This window comes from Macaca fascicularis, chromosome 3, assembly GCF_037993035.2.
Source record: "Macaca fascicularis isolate 582-1 chromosome 3, T2T-MFA8v1.1".
NCBI classification, from domain to species: Eukaryota; Metazoa; Chordata; class Mammalia; order Primates; family Cercopithecidae; genus Macaca; species Macaca fascicularis.
The window spans coordinates 43,267,316-43,279,907 of NC_088377.1; the positions used below are offsets into that span (position 1 = coordinate 43,267,316).

The window sequence follows — 12,592 nt, forward strand, 5'->3', positions numbered from 1 at the left end:
GGCCGGGGGCCGGAAGGGGAGGGGCATGTGGGGATGGCTGCGGTCAGCCCAGATAAGGCTTTCAATACCAAGTAACAGCGTCTACACAGGCGGAGATCCCTGCATCTCACTTCCCACAGGGCTGACCAGTGGCCAGAGGTGGGACTAGCCAGGCTCGGCCCAACCAAGTCTGGGAGCAGAGGACACTGACTGAGGGATCCCCGTTGCCACCCTCACTGGCCTGTGGCTCTCCTGACACCACAAGAGAGGTCCAGGAGCTGACCTTGGGTCCTAATGGGGGACACCTTCCTGGCTGCAGGCTGACAGGGTGGTGTGGTGGTCAGTGTACTGGGCTCTGCGTCTCCGCCCCTACCTGCTGTGTGACGGTCGGCCAGACACCTAACCTCTCTGTGCCTCTATTTCTCCAATGGCGAACAGGGACACTAGCATCCCCCACATCCGGGCACAGTGGCCTGAAGGTTAAAGGCAACGGCGGCACGAGACCTACAGCAAAAGCTCTGAGCAGGGAGAGCAGGGAGGTGCCCAGAGTTCCACCACCATCTCCCCTCTGGCCGCTGAGGAAACCTAGGCTCATGGTGACCTGGCCCAGGTCTGTTGGACTCACAGTCCTTCTCATCCCCAAGAGGGCTGCCACCAGGGAAGGAGCTGGCCCCTAGACACAGCCCAGGAAGCACACAGGGAAGGATGCCCTGGGGACTTTGGTATGTTATTGCAAAAAAAACCATTTATTGCTATTTAAACCCTGTTTTCATGCCTCCATTTCCCAGAAAATGAGCCACGGAGACACCAGGAGAGGCAGGAGACCATCCTCCTTGCACAAAACCCATTCCCTCGGATGCTGTCCTCAGCGAGGGTGGCTGAGGGTCAACCAGGGGGCCCACCCGCAGAGTGGCAGAGGAGGTAGGTTGACCCTGCGGACGTTGAGTTCTGTGGCGAAGGTCCTGGCCTTCTGGTAGAAGAGGATCGACTTCTCGCGGTCCAGGAGGAAGTTGTGGGAGATGGTGGCCGGCCGTGTGTAGATCTTCAGCCGTGCCTTCTTGTTGCCCAGGTCCACGGCAGCTGCCAGTGCCAGCTGGTAGTACCCGGCTGCATCAAAAGGGGTCCTGAAAGGGACAGGCCATGCTCAGCAAAAGGGGGACTCGGAGCCCGTCTTCCCAGAGGCCGTTCCTGTCTCCAGGTCATTCCACATGTCCAGCCAATGCTGGCTCACCCCATGAGCCCCGAAGCCTGTGACACTGCTGTGGTCTCAGCTGCAGGTGGGGATGACCCTGACACCCCTGGAAGCCTTCCTGACTGTCCCTACGCCCCACTCACCCCACGCCTCCTGCCCCAGTGCCACCCTCTCTGCAGGCAGTGGCTGCTTTCCCCATGGGCTGAGGTCAGGGCAGATCCTGCCTGCTCTGAGAGTTCCATGCAGGACCCGTGGCTCCAAGCCACAGCAGGGGCACAGCGTTGAGTGACCCAGGCTCCCCTCTGGCCCCTTTCCATGCTGACCATTTCCAGGCCCTCCACGGGCCAGGCCAGGTACAAAACCATCTCACAGGTGTCCTCTCTGGCAATGTTCCCTGAAATACTGACGGAGTGTGACTCCCCAGACATCCACTCCTGTTTTCAATGCATCTTTGGCTCAAACTCACCATCCCTGGGTTGGGATGCCGTCTCCCAGACCTCCTCCTTGACCCTCCCATCCCCCACCCGGCTTCTCCCCAGGCACCTCCTCCACATGGGGGTCACCCAAGGGACCTCTCTAAGACCCATGCCTGGCCTGTTCCTCTTTACCATCTCAAGATGGCTCCCAGGGCCAATGAGAAAGTCCAAGATGCAGCAGTCCATTCCCTCACTGCCCCACCCCACACACGGAGCAGGGGCGTGAGAAGGCCCCGAGTCACCGCCACTGCTCATCCAATGCCCCCCAGCCCAGCCGAACACTGGACTCTGTGCTGGGTGCGTGGCTGAGCCTAACGTCCTTGCTCCCAGTCTGAGGGACCTTTGAGTGAACACTGACCACACAGGGTGGCCCGGGCTGTGGCAGAGGGAAGCCCAGGAGGCCCCAGACTCAGCCGGGGGTGGAAGGCAAAGGCTTCCTGAAGGGGTGGGGGCTTCCCAACTAAACAGGAAGGAGCCAGCCAAAGCATATGTCTCTGCGTGTGCCTGTGCATGTGCTTGTGCACGTTTGTGTGCCTGTGTGCATGCCTGTGTGTGCGCGCGCCTGTGTGTGTGCATGTGCCTGTGTCTGTGTGCATTTGCATGTGCATTTCCATGTGCCTGTAGTGTGTGAAGCAGCTAGTGAGTGGCAGGCTGAGCCAGGACACACCTAATCCACCCTATTCCAGGGCTCACTCTCATGTGTAGACTAAAGGGGACCCCATTTTAGAGGCAATCGGCAAAGATGCCCATTTACCCCTGCTTCTCTGCCAGCCTTCCAGGCTCCATCCAGCCCGGCTTTTTCTCCCACTCCTCTGGGCCCTGGGTCCAGAGCCTCCTATACAAGGAGGAGGGTGTAGCCTTGGAAAGACAGCCGCCCTTGGGGAATTCCAAGGCGGCCTCCCTGTGGGAAGCTGGCCCCCGCTGACAGCATAGTCACGATGAGGCCCAGAGGGCTGTGCATGGGAAGGAGGTGAAGGAGGACTGTGCACGGGAAGGAGGTGAAGGAAGGTTGTGCACGGGAAGGAGGTGAAGGAAGGTTGTGCACGGGAAGGAGGTGAAGGAAGGTTGTGCACGGGAAGGAGGTGAAGGAAGGTTGTACATGGGAAGGAGGACTGTGCATGGGAAGTAGGTGAAGGAGGCCTCTGCCCCTCGACCCCAACCGTGGACTTTGGCCTCTCAGGTACTACTTGGCCCTTTCCTTTCTCCTGGACAGGCGGAATGGGCGGCAGGCTTGACCAAGAGAGATAAAGGCCTCTTCTGGGAGGCCAGTCCCCCTGGGTCCCAGGCGAGCCCCTGAGCGGTGAGCAGCGTCCCTCTGGGCCTGACACCTGGCACCTCCCTGTCTGGCTGGGACTTGGGAGACCACAGGGACCACTTCTGACCACCAGGTGTCGCCAGCACTGGGCAGAGGCCTCCCGGGCAGCCCCAGGCCTGCGGTGGGGGAAACGGGGCGGGGTCTTAGGGCTGCCGCAGCTCCCCATGTTGTTCTAAGGCCGCCAAGATCTCGGCCCCTGGACTGGAGCGCCCTGGCCCCTCAGCCCATAAGGAGCACTGACGCGGCGCCGGTGCGATGCTGAGGGGGAGCGGTGCCTGCTGGGCAGAGGGGTGGAGACACCCCAGGTCTGAGTCTGCCAGTCCCAGCTCTCCACCCCTGCAGGGCTGGGGGCAGAGGGAGCACAGCACCTTCCCTCGAGACAGACCCGACCCAGCAAGGCCTCAGCCTGGCTGGCTGGGGCCCCGCCCCACTGCACCTGCCCTAAGCTGGGGTTTCCCTGTCTGTGAACCCAATGGTAAGACACTGGGGTCCCACCCCACCCTTCCTGGGTGGTGTGAAGATTCAAGGTGTCTCGGGACTCCAGGAAGGAGTTGCTCAGTGCAGGCTGGCACCCTGGGCAGGCTTCCTAGAGGAGGTGCCAGGATTTGATCTTGCAACGTGGATTCAATGTGAGGATGTTGCCGTCCTCCGAAATGTCCTTCTCCCAACCCTGTTTTCTTTGTTAAATGCAACTTGACACTTGACTGTCAAGACTCAGCTTTGGTGTCACCTCCTCCAGGAGGGCCCCACTGACTACAATCCCCCTTCTTTACTCGGAGGCCACCATTGCACACTCATGTGTCAGCCTCCCTGGCTGAGACTGAGTTCCTGAGGGTGGGGCCTGGCCATCTTGGGAGCTGGGTTGTATCTGCTAAGCTTGCCGGCTCCTCCAGCTGGGTACAGAGCTTCAGGAGGCCACTGGGCCATTCCTAAGGAAGGCTGGAACCCAGGCCTCTGGGGTCTGGGTGGAGATCTCACTCCAAGGGGGCCGGGAACACCCCAAGCCCTGCCCCTCCTACCCACCTTCAGGTCGTAGAAGATGATGTCACCGAGCACCAGGTACACCTTCACGTAGTAGAGGGTCTCCTCGTGAAACTCCAGGGGCAAGTTGCAGAGCTACAGGGCCTTGAGGTAGAAGTGCTCCGCCAGCTTGCCATGGCCCAACCGGTGGTGCAGGGCTGCCAGCCGGTGGTAGTCCACGCGTTCGTTCAGCCGGTCCCCTGGGATGCAGGCCAAAGGGGCAGGTGTGAGGACGCGGCTCCCTGGGGCAGGGAGTGCACAGGCCCCTCAGGAGCAGGTATGCAGACCCCGGGCAGCACACCTGGCTTGCCTCCAGGCACCTGTGGTCACCTGGGCAGCTCTGGCCAGTCCCTTCCAGGTTCCCAGACTCACTTTCACATCTGCAAAGCAGAACTAATAAGGCCTGCCCCTGTCTACTGTGAGGCTTTGGCAAAGTCGGACTTGGATGGCCCAGCTCTGTGCCTACACATAGTCACCTGCCTTTGCTCACTGGTTTTATGTCTTTTTTTTTTTTTTTCCTTTTTGTGGAGAACGGGGTCTCGCTATATTACCCAGGCAGGTCTCGAACTCCTGGGCTCAAGCTATCCTCCCGCCTCTGCCTCCCTGAGAGCTGGGATTACAGGCGTGAGCCACCGCGCCCGGCTGCTCACTGGTTTTAACCAGGGGAGCCCAAAAGCCATGCAGTCCAGGTGCTCCCGGGACCCCGGCTCCAGGCAACCCAACGACGTGACATCTGACTCCTCCTGGGTGTGTCACGATCAGAACCCCTACCTTGGGGAGTCAGCTGCACACCTACTGTGTACTGGGCCACGGGGCACAAGGCGCTGGGGCATGTGGCCTGCCTAGGGTTCCCTGTCTCTGGAGGGGGACAGACGACCCTGGCACAGCACCAGGGGATACCTGGCCTTAAGGGGCAGACTGCTGGAAGGGGAACTGGGATTTTATCAGCCAGAGAGCCATGTGGTTGATAAGGGTGGGAAGGGCACAAGAGAAAGGGAATGTGCCACTCAGCCTGACACATACAGGAACCAACGAGATGCCTGGCATGTCTGGAAGGCAGAGGGCACACTGGGCGGCCCTTGTGGTCAGCAGCAGGAACAGGCAGAGGAAGCAGAGCTCAGTCAGGCAGGGAGCTCTGTACTGCGTGAGAGACCTCGGGCTGTGCCCCACAGCCAGACGGGGAAGCCAGTTGGGCAGATCTGCCTGCCTGGACAGGAGACCAGGAAAATCCAGCAGCTGTTTCAGCTCCTGGCCTGCAGACCTGGAGGCTGGGCTCTGGCAAAATGTGGGTCCTGGCAGGGTGGGGGCTCAGGGGACTTACCCAGAGTGATGCTGAGTGCTAGGGCCATGTAGGCAAACTCCAAGACCTCCTGGGGCTTCTCCAGCGTGGCCAGGAGTGCCACCAGCTTGTTGCACAGCTGTAGCTGCAGCTCCGCCTCGCGGTTGCCCGTAGTCACTGCCAGGGGCAGGGCCTGATCCTACCACACAGGCAGGTGGGGTCAGGTTTCCCGCAGCACCCACCTTGCCCACAGCCCTCCTCAGAGCTCAAACATGTACTTGGAGCTTCCCACGCCCCAGCTACCCCTGCACCTCGACACAGCTCTGTGCTCTGGGATAACACACAGTTCAGACACCCAAGTTGGGGGCTGAAGAGTCACCTGAGGCCCATCCAGCTACACTCGACAGCCTCAGACCAGCCTCTCCCACCTGGGCACCGGGGGTCTGACTGGGGGGAGCCAGCACTCCTCTCTGCTCTAAAAACACCACATTTATCTGTGCCCAGGGCTGAGCCACACTGTGAGCTCAGAGGAAGGGAGAAGCCATCCCACTTCGGGGTACATGCAGACCTGGGCCTCCCACTGATGCTGTGTGTCCTTTGACATGTCTCTGTGCCTCTCTGAGCCTCAGTTTCCTCATCTGGAAGATGGGGACAGGACTTCCCACTCATGGTTGCTTGAGGTCATCAGGTACAAAGGTACAGCCATTGTCACGTCCAGAGCCCGAGCGTTTGTCCCGGGCAGGGGCACGGTCAATATCATTCCGGTGAGACCACTTGGAAACTCATCATGTGCATGGGTGGCCCTGCCTCCAGGTGGGAGACCTCTACCGTGCCACACCTGTACCTCAGCCTCCAGGTGCCCCACTGAGGCCCACCCACATCAGCCCACAGGCCAGCTCACCCGGTAGAAGGACATGCCTTCCTCCCGCTCCCAGGCCCCATTGAAGATGTCTCCAGCTGCCTCAAACAGCTCCAGCCCCAGGTTGGGGTTCCCTGTGTACAGGTCCACATTCTGTGCCACCTGAAAGGAGACAGAAGTTCCCTCAAGACCCACACCTAGCGAGGTGGCTACGCGCACCTTTGCCAGCCTCCTTCCTCTCACACACTACAGGTACACCTGAGCATTTTTCAAACCCTGTGCATGAGGGCTGCCCCCACCACTGGCATGAGGACAATGAACTGATGCACCTGAGTGCCAGGAGGTGACTGAGCAGCTGCAGCCCAGGAGCCCGATACCTGTGAATCCTACCAACAAGGCTAGCCCTAGCCCACTCCCCCTGCACTCAAAACAGTCTCCGTGGCCCCCAGATTGCTGGGAGCCCAGCCCCTGGCACCTTTCTGCGTTGCCACATCCCTGCCACATCAGCAGTGTTTGTGGGTGGGCCTGGTCCTCTCTTGGCCATGAGCTCTTGATCCCTCTCCTCAGCTCAAGGAGATATACAGCAGGTGCTCAATAATGAAAGCTTCACCAGGCTCGTGGGCTTCACAATTTGTTCCAGATCACACTGTGTTTGGAAAAGCCTCTGAAAACAGCCACTATGATAGATTCATTTTGTAAGGAGATGTGCCACGTGTCACTTGGAGCAAGCTCTTCTGTGTGTTAACTGAGTGGTCACATTATTTGAGCATGTGCTGTATACCAGCAGGTGCTGTGCACTGTGAGGGGCCACGCCTCTGCCCTCAGGGAGAAGATGCTGGCCACTGGGGGAGGATGTGAGGGAACCAGTTGGAGGGAGGGAAAAGGCACACAACAGGTGCTCAGCAGTGGTTTAGGAATGAGTGGATGGATGGATGAATGGATGAGGAGATGTAGACACATGGATGGATGGATGGGTGTGCGGATAGATGAATGCTTGGATGGATGGATGGATGGATGGGTGGATGGGTGGGTGGATGGATGGATGGGTGGGTGGGTGGGTGGAATTTTGTGTGTATGTCTGTATGTATGTATGGGTGGGTAGATAATGTATGGATGGGTGGAGGGTAGATGATGTATGTACATGTGGATGGATAGATGGTGGATAGACGAATGTGTGGATAAACAAATGGACAGATAGATGAATGGAGGGATGGATTAATAGGTAGATTGGTGGGTGGATGGATGAATGATGGATGGATGGACGAACGGTGGATGGATGGACGAACGGTGAATGGATGGATGGGAGAAAGGATGGATTATGGAAGGATGGAAGGATGAACAGGTGGATGGATGGATGATGGAAGCATGGATGGATGATGGAAGCATGGATAGATGATGGATGGATGGATGGATGGATAAACAGATATGTGGATGGATGATGGATGGATGGAAGGATGAACAGGTGAATGGATGGATGATGGAAGGATGAATGGACGGATGGATGGATGAACAGGTGAATGGATGGATGATAAAAGGATGGATGGATGGATGATGGATGGAAGGATGAACAGATGAATGGATGGATGATGGAAAGATGGATGGATGGAAGGATGGATGAATGGATGGATGGAAGGATGTACAGGAGATGAGTAGATGGATGGATGGATATATGGTTGAATGGATGGATGAAGGATGGAGGGATGGAAGAATGAACAGGTGAATGGATGATGGAAGGATGGAAGAATGGATGGAGGGATGGATGAACAGGTGAATGGATGGATGGATGATAAAAGGATGGATGATGAATGAATGGATGGATGGATGGACAGGTGAATGGATGGATCATGGATGGATGGAAGATGGTTGGATGGATAATGGAAAGATGGATGGAAGGATGGATGGAAGGATGGATGGACAGAAGAATGGATGGATGGAAGGATGGATGGATGGAAGGATGGATGGACGGACGAAGAGGTGAATGGATGGACGAAGAGGTGAACAGAAGAATGATGGATGGATAGATGGATAGAAGGATGAACAGTTGGATGGATGATGGAAAGATAGATGGAAGGATGGATAGATGGACGAACAGGTGAATGGATGGATGAACAGGTGAATGGATGGATGGATGGACAGGTGAATGAATGGATGATAAAAGGATGGATGGATGATAGATGGATGGACGGAGGGATGGATGATGGATGGATGGATGGATTCGTGGAAAGACGAACAGATGAATGGATGGATGATGGAAGGATGGAAGGATGGATGGATGGATGGATGATGGATGGATGGATGGAAGGACCCACAGGTGTATGGGAAGATGATGGAAGAATGGATGGATGGATGGATGGATGATGGATTGATGGATAGAAGGATGAGCAGGTAAACAGATAGATGATGGAAGGATGAATGGATGGGTGGATGGACAGGTGAATGGATGGATAGACGGGTGAATAAATGGATGATAAAAGGATGGATGAATGGTGGATGGATGGATGATGGATGGATGGACAGAAGAATGGATGGATGGATGGAAGGATGAACAGGTAAATAAATGATGGAAGGATGAATGGATGGGTGGATGGACAGAGAGTGAACAGCACAGGGGTCCTCCTGCATCCCTTGCCACTCACCTGGATGTACAGGTCACCAGCTCGCTCTGCCGCAAGATGTAATAGATCTTCCCTGCTTGCAGCCAGGCATACGCCTCCTATTCTTTCCTCTGGAGGTCAATGAAAATCCCCAGACTTCGTTTGGTGTAGTCCAGAGCAGATTTGTAGGCCCTGGAATCAGACACAGGTGTCAGAACAAGGGCTCTCATCCTCCTGGAACCAGTCTGCCTCCACCCGTGGGTCTGGTGACAGATGAACCTGGAATGTGGGGACTGGGAACGGCCCTCTCGTGTGTGCAGTGTTCTGCCCTTCCCAGGCTGCTGGGAGGGCCAGGGTGAACACACACGGCATGGAAAAGATGAAGGACATCCTTCTGAGGGAATCGAGCATCATGCTGCCCTGTGGCAGGAGGAGTGTGCTAGTCCATCTCCCCTGCCTCCCAGACATGGCCTGTGTCTTCTCCAGATGCACCAGGAGCCGTTAGTGTTCAGAGGCTATCTGGGCCGATGGTTCCCAAGGTGTGCAGGCATCACAGTCACCCGGAGGCCGGTCTGTACAGATTGCTGGCCCTGCCCCCAGAGCTTCTGGTTCCACAGGCCTGGGGCAGGCCCTAGAACTCCCACTTGCCACAAACTCCTAGGTGACATGGATGCTGCTCTACTGGTCCAGGGACTACACTTTGAGAAGCATGGCTCTAGCACACTGGCCCATTTCCTTCTGTGAACCTGAGGCCAAGACTGGAGCCAGTCTCCTGGGTCGCCATGGAATCTGGCTCCTTCCCTGCTCTCTCAGTAAGTCCAACACTCGAGGGGGTGTGACTGCAGCAATGTCACTGGGCCCTATGGGTGGGGTGGCCAGGGCCATGGTTACCCCAACAGGTCAGGATGCTTGGGGGAAGCCGAGTAGGCCACTTATGGGACGTGAGACCTTGGAAACCGTGCCCCAGGGAAGCAGGTGACACAACTGGCTCTGTCTTCTGTGGGAGAGAAGCCACAGGTGGCTGCTGTGGTCACATTTAAGGGGACAGATGAAGGCCAGGAGGGAAGATTCGGGGCAGGCAGAGGTCAGACGACAAAAGCCACCACAGTAGGAAGAACAGCCCAGAGTGCACGTACTGCCTCTGCTGGGGTTGAGATGACCTTTGACCTAACAAGGGAGGCTCAAGCTGGGACTCACGGGCCAGCAGCAGCCCTGGAACGACCCCAGGCCCACCAGCTCAAAGCATCTGATGCCAAAGAACCAAATGATCAAAAGGAGAGGGGCTGCTGGCGCCCTGGGCCAGCTTCCCTGTGCCCCTCTCCCTGCCCTGCCTGCCCCCACCTCCACCACTGCAAAGCCAGCCCTTACTGCTCCATGCCCAGGGACAGGTAGAGCTGACTGATGGTCTTCAGGATGTGCCCCTCCAGTACCTTGTCGGCCACCTTGCGGGCCAGGGAGAGCTGGAGCTCATGGTAGATGACACACTGGGCCTCGCTGGGCATGACGGCGCTGTAGAAGTAGCACAGCCGCTAGACGGCCTGCAGCTGGCCTGGGCAGAGGACAAAATGGAAGACGTTAGTCTCCCAGCATCGAAGCGAGGCTGGCTGGGGTCGGAGACCCCGGTGCCGTGCTTGCCTCTTTCATACCTCTGTGAGCCTGGGCCCCATAGGCGGGGAGCCTGAGTGCAGACAGGCCATGTACCCGTGCCAGGGCAGACACCGAGCACACCGTGACATGGGCACAGCTTGATGCAGATGCTCATGGTACAGGCCGGCCTTCTTTACAACTCCCAGGGCCGAGGTCCTGGCCAGGCTCGGCCCCTGCACCAGGCCATCTATTTCTGCTTCACAAAGCCCCTCTGGCCAGGACCAGGGCCGCCTTCAGCCTGAGCTGATGAGGCCAGGGGCACAAGTAGCCCCTGTCGCAGATGGAACCCTGAGAGAGCAAAGCCAAGCGTCATGTCTGCCACACACGGCATCATGTTGGGGGAATGGGGTTCAAAGCCGGCCCCTGGCGTTCCCACACATGCTTCTCTCATGGCACCAGGCTCCAAACCCACAGGTTCACTGGCCTCTCCCAAAGCCAGGGCACTGGGAACGGTCAAAAGCTTCTGATTTTCTAGTGTCAGAAACATTCCGCAGATTAACACCGGAAACCAGGTACGCCGAATGGACATCTGTCACACACGCCACCCAACAACAGCTGAATACACCGTCCTCTCGAGCACCCATGGGACATTCCCCATGACAGACCATGTGCCAGGTCACAAAATGAGCCTCAGTGAATGGAGAAGGACTGAGACCAAAGCAGAGGTGTTCTTCAGCTGTACTGGCACGAAACTGGAAATCAACAGTGAAGGAAATGTGGGAGATTCAAAAATACGTGGAAATTACACACTGCTAAACAACCAGTGAGTCAAAGAGACCATCAGGGAAACCGAAAACTAATTTGAGAAGAATGCAAACAAATGCACAGCCCGGGCCAGCGCAGTGACTCACGCCTCTCATCCCAGCACTGTGGGAGGTCGAGGCGGGAGGATCTCTTGAGTCCAGGAGTTTGAGATCAGCCTGGGAAACATGGTGAAATCCCGTCTCGCTCTATTAAAAAAAAAAAAAAAAATTAGCCAGGTGGGGTGGTGCACATCTGTAATTCCAGCTACTCGGGAGGCTGAGGCATGAGAATGGCTTGAACCTGGGTAGAAGGTGCAGCGAGCCAAGATTGCACCACTGCACCCCAGCCTGGGCAATAGAGCACAACTCTGTCTTTAAAACAAAAAAAAAATAGCGCAGCGTATCAAAAATTCCAAGATGCAGCTAAGGCAGCACTGAAAGGGAAATTTATAACTGTAAATGTCTACATTCAAAGAAAGAAGAAAAATCTCAAGTCAATAACTTAACCTTCCACCTTGAGAAACTAGAAAAAGAACTAAACCCAAAGTGAATAAAAGGAAGAAAATAATAAATGTGAGAGTGGAAATGGGAAGTAAAAATACAGAGAATGGAAAAACAAAAGAGATAATCAACAGAACCGAAGGTGGGTTTTTTGAAGATAATAACAAAATTGACGAATATTTCTCCAGACTGACCAAGAAAAGAAAGACGGGACACAAATGACTAAAATCAGAGACTGAGCACCATGGCTCACGCCTGTCATCCCAGCGCTTTGTGAGGCGGAAGTGGAAGGATCGCTGAGGCCAGCATTCAAGACCAGCCTGGGGGAACATGATGAGACCCCATCCCTAATAAAAATAAATAAATAAAAACCCAAGTTTCTAAAATCAGAAATGAAAGAGGAAACATTATTGCCGACCTGACAGAAATAAAAGGATTCCATGAAAACACTACGAACAATTGTACACCAAGAAATCAGACCATCCAGACACAACAGCCACACTCCTAGAAGGACACAAACTACCGAAAGTGACTCAAAAATGACCCCAAGGAAGCATGTGGGGTATCAGCGGCACCCTCGGTCTCCTCGACTGTTCAGCTCAGGGTGGGGAGACAGGGAAGCATGATCCCCGTTCCCTGGCCTGCATTTCCAAGTCTGAATCCCCCAGCACGCCGGGGAGGGCCTCGTAGGAGGAGGTGCCACAGGCTGTTGTGCCAGGAACCACCGGAGGCTGCAGTGGGGGCTGGGGCGCTGGGTTCCTGGAGGGTCTCCTTCCAGTCAGAGAATGCCCCTGGGGAAGAAGCCTGGGTCAGAACCCCCCACCCCTCCTTGGGCAGATATATGGGACCAGGGCCCCTTCACATGGTCCTTTCCAAAATCTCATCCCTCCTGGGGCCAGGAGTGGGTGCCAGGCCTGTGCTGGGAAATAGGCAGGTTTGGTCACAGCCCCTGGGGCTCTGGCCCAGGCCACAGGAGGCACCTCTGAG

General features: G+C 56.3%; 1 pseudogene; it reads right to left on the minus strand.

The window, feature by feature from the left end:
- Nucleotides 1-747: 747 nt before the first annotated feature.
- LOC135970071 (SH3 domain and tetratricopeptide repeat-containing protein 1-like) overlaps nt 748-12,592 on the minus strand; it is a 37,848-nt pseudogene continuing 26,003 nt past the window's right edge.